Source organism: Capricornis sumatraensis, chromosome 20 (genome assembly GCF_032405125.1).
Source record: "Capricornis sumatraensis isolate serow.1 chromosome 20, serow.2, whole genome shotgun sequence".
Lineage (NCBI taxonomy): Eukaryota > Metazoa > Chordata > Mammalia > Artiodactyla > Bovidae > Capricornis > Capricornis sumatraensis.
Window position 1 is genome coordinate 7,561,671 of NC_091088.1, and position 6,680 is coordinate 7,568,350.

Consider the following 6,680-nt stretch of genomic DNA (forward strand, 5'->3'; position numbering starts at 1 on the left):
AAAATATGCTAACTTTACAACATTCCTTAAATCTTTAACTTCTATTTTAATTATTTCTAAGCCCTAAATTCAGTAGACTCCTTTGCCATAAACATTTTCCTCACAAATAGGCTTCAGATAGCAATCCCGCCTATGGCCTCAAGCTTCAGCCTATGTGCTCATCCTGGAACACTCTTTTGTAAAAGTCCTTAAACAAATGTCAATGATTAACTTTATGAATTATTCTCTGAGCACAGCTGCAGAAGGCTTTGTGCCTTCTCTTGCTCCTCTCAAGAACAATAGTTCAGTCGCTCAGTCGTGTCCGACTCTGTGCGACCCCATGAATCGCAGCACGCCAGGCCTCCCTGTCCATCACCAACTCCTGGAGTTCACTCAGACTCACGTCCATCGAGTCAGTGATGCCATCCAGCCATCTCATCCTCTGTCGTCCCCTTTTCCTCCTGCCCCCAATCCCTCCCAGCATCAGAGTCTTTTCCAGTGAGTCAACTCTTCGCATGAGGTGGCCAAAGTCCTGGAGTTTCAGCTTTAGCATCATTCCTTCCAAAGAAATCCCTTTTCAGTCAACTCAGCCGAGAAGAGGAAAAAACAAGTCAGAATTACAAGGCCTAACTCTTTCATCCCAGGTCCGTGCCTGCGGAATGAGGAGAGGGGTCTGGGGCTGTGCCTCCATTTTGTCAGTAATGCCTAATGTGGCTCCCAACACCCACCATGTGTTGGTAAAGTTGTGGAGTGTTAAAGAAAAAAAATATTCAGTGACGCTTGTTAATGATGATAAGGCAAACTTTATTCAGGACCATTGCCATAAGCATAAGGATGACTGCAATGGAATTTTCAGCAGAGGAGAAATATTGGGCTCAATTACAAGTATAGCATGGGCAAGTGGAAATTTATAGTCAAGGAGCAGGGGGGTGGATGGAAAATTACTAAAAGGAAACATCGGGGATAAGGAGAATTTTTGTTAAGCCAATTTAATGGGATTCTTGCTGAAGACAGGCCAGGGTGATCAGACATCACCTGGGAGATGGTGGAGAATGAAGAACCTGACCAGAGATTGAGGGTGATGAGATATTAAAGGTGAGTGGTTCTCGCTAAAACTGAATCTTACAAAGAAGTGCACAGATGGGCCTAGGAGAAGGTTCAGGAGCCTGACTAAATGTTGGTCAAGCAAGGAAACTGTCAGGAGCAACTGGAGCTCTCACAGCCTCTCAAGAGAATATAAAATGATGCAGTGGTTTTACATAACTGTTCTGCAGTTTCTCAAGAAGTTAAATCTATGCTTACTCTGTGATCCAGCAGTTCTACTCCTGTTACTATCCAAGAGAAATGAAACATAAAGACTTGCACACAGATGTTCATTGGAGATTTACTCATAATAATCCCAAGCTGAAAACAACTCAAATGTTCATCACAGGATGATGGATAAATAAATTTCAGTATATTTATTAAATAGAATACATCTCAGCAATGAAACGGAACAGACTACTGATATACATGATGAAACAGAAGAATCTTACAGACATTATGTTGAAAGAAAGAGGCCAGACACAAGATGCATAAATGTATAATCCATTTATATGAGATTCAGTGTAAGCAGCTCTTTGCAGGAAGCCCGCCGCAGCAGGAGGCCTCTTTTGTCACTTTAGTACAGCTATACTTTAACTTTTAAACCAGGCACCCCCAGGCTCTACTCATCTCCAGGCCAAGCACACCTTTGAAATCTTGTAATCAAACAATATCTTGCCTAACTTGTTGGTTCTTTCTGTAGATCAAAGAAGTAGAAGTGAGGAATAAGTAAGTAACTGATGACCAGATCTCTTCCCTAGCTTCCCCTTCAGTAATCTCCCAAACTGTGTGATCAGTGTGTGAACAGGATTACAGCTAGAAGAAGAAAAGAAGTTGAGGAGACTTCCCTGGTGGGCCAGTGGTTAAAACCACTCTTCCAATGTGGGAGAGCAGTGTCCATGGTCAGGGAACTAGATCCCACATACCACAACTAAGACTTGGCACAGCCAGATGAATAAATTTTAAAAAAAGAAAAGAAATGCAAAAGAATCCTTACCTGATAAGAGTAGCTGGAACCACAAGATTCTTGTATTTTTTTAAAAAGTTGAGGAGCCTGCACACAGTGGGGAATGGCAACAACTCTGACCCCCCGTGTCTCAGTGATTAACTGGTATTCAGTTCAGTTCAGTCGCTCAGTCGTGTCCGACTCTGTGCGACCCCATGAATCGCAGCACGCCAGGCCTCCCTGTCCATCACCAACTCCTGGAGTTCACTCAGACTCACGTCCATCGAGTCAGTGATGCCATCCAGCCATCTCATCCTCTGTCGTCCCCTTTTCCTCCTGCCCCCAATCCCTCCCAGCGTCAGAGTTCCAACGAGTAAACTCTTCGAATGAGGTGGCCAAAGTACTGGAGTTTCAGCTTTAGCATCATTCCTTCCAAAGAACACCCAGGGCTGATCTCCTTTAGGATGGACTGGTTGGATCTCCTTGCAGTCCAAGGAACTCTCAGGAGTCTTCTCCAATACCACAGTTCAAAAGCATCAATTCTTCAGCACTCAGCTTTCTTCCCAGTCCAACTCTCACATCCATACATGACCACTGGAAAAACCATAGCCTTGACTAGACAGACCTTTTTTGGCAAAGTGATGTCTCTGATTTTCAATATGCTATCTAGGTTGGTCATAACTTTTCTTCTAAGGAGTAAGCATCTTTTAATTTCATGGCTGCAGTCATCATCTGCAGTGATTTTGGAGCCCAAAAAAATAAAGTCTGACACTGTTTCCACTGTTGCCCCATCTATTTCCCATGAAGTGATGGGACCAGATGCCATGATCTTCGTTTTCTGAATGTTGAGCTTTAAGCCAACTTTTTCACTCCCCACTTTCACTTTCAAGAGGCTTTTTCGTTCCTCTTCACTTTCTGCCATAAGGGTGGTGTCATCTGCATATCTGGGGTTATTGATATTTCTCCTGGCAATCTTGATTCCAGCTTGTGCTTCTTCCAGCCCAGCTTTTCTCATGATGTACTCTGCATATAAGTTAAATAAGTAGGGTGACAATATACAGCCTTAACTGGTATTACTTCCCTTTAAAAGCTTCATTGCCAAGCAGAATCTTCGGAGATAATTTTTTGGGGACACTGAATCCACTATCTCCCCAGATCGCTGGCATTCTGATTAAAGGCTCCTTTTCTATCTACCATTTGTGAGCACTGATTTTGTCAGCAGCTGCACCCCGATTAGATAACAATGAAAATGTTTTTTTAAATAATGTTTTGATCTTAATTGGTGGTTAAACGTGTATACAATTGTCAAAACTCAGTAGAATCATACACCTAATATTTGTGCATTACAGTCTGTGAATACGTCAATTAAAAATAAAACAGTGTAATGAGAAAACAAAATATAAAAAACACAGGTAGCAGTAAATTTACTTTAAAAAGTGGAGGGCTAAGAATATTTTCTTGGTTCTTAACCACTCATCAAAACAAGTGGTTAAGGGCATGCACACATTATGCACATATTGTCTTCCCAAGTGGCTGGTCTAATAACCAGCATCCTCACCATTAGTGGAGTTACTGCTTAGAGGCTACATTGTTTATTAGGAGAAAGCACCATGGTCTGACTCTGTGTCAGGCACGACAGGATGGCGGCTCTGTTCTTGGAGTTACTGCTCCTTTTTCCTTGTGATGCCTGTATGTACTGGTGGGGAAGGGGAAGTGGAACGTTGTAAGATTCAGGAAATAATTTAGGAATAGTGGCAGGAGCCAGACCAATTTTGTATTTCTCCTACAAAGGCCTGATGACTAATTTATAAATATCAAACAGTTTTAAAAAAATTATATGAAAAAGTGGGGATAATTTTTTTAAAGAAAATATGTAAAATATATTCTACTATTAACACATTAACAGCAGCAACATGCCTGCTGACAGCTAGAAGTTCGGCAATGACTGATTTTACCCACCTCCCACCCTTACTCAACTTCATCTCAAGGGAACATGGATGCTAAACAAGTAGTCCCAAACATGTACTTATTTGTATATGAGGCAGGGGCAGTCTAGTGGTTAAGAATGTGGGCCCTGGAGCCTGACTCCCCAGGTGTGTAGCCTGTTTTGCTACTTCTGACCTGTGTATTATAGGACACGTGACTTAACCTCTGTGCCTATGTCCTGATCTGTAGAATAGGAATCCTAATACATCTGTTGTCAGGAGTAAATAATCTATGTAGAATTTTTTTTTTTTTAGTAAAGTCTTTACTGAACTTGGTACCATATTGCTCCTGCTTTATGTTTTTTTTTTTTTTTTTATGGCATGTTGTATTTTAGCTCCCCTGCCAGGGATCAGCTGTGCACCTCCTGCCCTGGAGGGGGAAGTGTTAACCACTGGACCGCCAAAGACATCCCTGTGTAGACGTTTTTTTTAAAAATTGACAGGTTTCAGTTGCAGCACACAAGATCTTCAGTCTTCACTGCAGCATGTGAAGTCTCTCAGTTGCAGTACACAGGATCTTTGGTTGCAGCATGCGAACTCTTTAATTGTGGCGTTTGGGATCTAGTTCCCTGACCAGGGACCAAACCTGGGCCCCTTGCATTGGGAGAGTGGAGTCTTAGCCACTGGACCGCCAGGGAAGGCCTCTATGAAGACTTTACTTTTCTAACGAGTTGCTGTAACTGCTCTGGGTCTTCATTGCTCTGTGCGGGCTTTCTCTAGTTGTGCCCCAGCGAGGCCACCCTAGTCGCACTGCATGGGCTTCTCGTTGCAGTGGCTTCTCCTGTGAAGCACAGGCCCCAGGGCACGCAGGCTTCAGTACTTGTGGTGCATCTGTTTAGTTGCTCTGCACCATGTGGGATCTTCCCAGAGCAGGGATCGAACCTGTGTTCCCTGCATGGCCAGGCAGATTCTTTACCGCTGGACCATGAGGCAAGTCCTTGTGTAGAATGTTGCCTGACAGTAATGTCAGTAAGGGACACCCTAGAGATCAGGACAGGGCACTGAGGCACGCTGAAGAAGCGGTTTTTACTATTGAAAGAGGAGGACTAGCAGGAGTGAGACCGAAGGAGGGAGGAACTGGGAGAAGAGTTCCAAGCAGAGGAGTAACTACAGCAGTTGGTGCGCCTGGTCACTGGCAGAGGGGAGAGGTTCTCCGTCCAGGCTCCTCTCCCCACACTGGGTGCCCAGCTCTCGTGTGCTGTCGAGGGCGAGGGGCTTTCAGCACTGTTGAACAGCAGGTTGGCCGCAGGTGACGCCCTGGGGTGGCGTGAAGAAATTATCCTCTGATCTTTCAGTCTGCTCCCTGAGTGCCTGCAGCCTGAGTTACTCGCTCTTTCCACATGCCCACCTTAGCTAGAATCCTGGAGGTGAAACATTCTTAGCCTCATCCATAAGTGCCAACAGTTCCTTTGAATTTTTGTTCTTGCTTCAAAGTGGGCTGGCTAGGGGAGGAAGTAATGGCCTCAAAATGAGAAATTGGAGAAGGAAATGCACAGGATCACTGGCTTCACCAAGGCGTATCCCAGCACAAAAGGAAATTTCCGTGAGGACGGAATTGGCGTCGAGTACGGGGGGCGCGTAAAGCAAATGAGGAATGCCTAGTACATCAAGTATTAGGGACACACACACACACACACACACACACACACACACACAATACGTTCCCCACGTAAAGCAAATGAGGAATGCCTAGTACATGAAGTATTAGGGACACACACACACACACACACACACACACACACACACACACACACACACACACACACACACACACACACAATACGTTCCCCAGTTTGCACTTAAGGAAAATGGAAAGTAAGGGTTGGAGGACTTAAGGAGGAGAGTGGGATAATCAGACTCAAACGTTACAAACATTACCCTGGCTGCTGTGTGACAAATGAACTGGAGGAAAATCCAAGTAGAAGCAGGAACACTGTTCGGGACCAGTGTAGACCCAGATGTCAGTGGTGATCTAGACCAGGGTCTAAGCTAACTTAAGACCATTTGGCATTTCTCCAACTGCAGAATTCCAGCGATACAGAAAGCCTATGGATGAGGATATAACAGTTGTAAAGACTCACAAAATGTGTACTAGTACTTCCAGGAGAGTTCCATTTAAATAGTCCCCCCTCTTTGACCCTCCTTCCTCTGGAAGAAACTGGCTATAGGGCTACATAAAAGATCTGCCACCCAAGCACCACAGCCTATGAGATGGATAAAGCAGGGACTGAGTGTCTCATCTGAGCAGCTGACATCCCAGACAGCCACCACTCTCAGGCTTCATATAATATTCTTTTTTTCCACCTACTCCTGTTCTCCACTTTACAATTAAGGCTAAGGAAAAGCCCCTTGCTTTGCTGAATACTAGTGGCAGAACAGCTCTTCTGGGTATTGGAGCCTCCTAGCATCAGCCCTTCAGGTTCCCTCTCCACTGTGTCATTTTTAGAAGATGCTGCAACCTGAGTCAGTCAACAGAATAAGGAACATTTATTCTCAAGCGGAAAAGCAAAGTCAGATAAAGTGCAGGGGGTTCCTGAGAACCTTTTATCTGTGTTCAAGAACAAGAGAAACCTGAAGAGAGTCCCTGAAATCTACAGTAGCTTGAGGGTTTTGGTGAAGAAGATGGGCCAGTCCCTCCTGGTGAAGGTGACAGGCCTGACTTCATGAGTCATTCGTTTGACTCAACC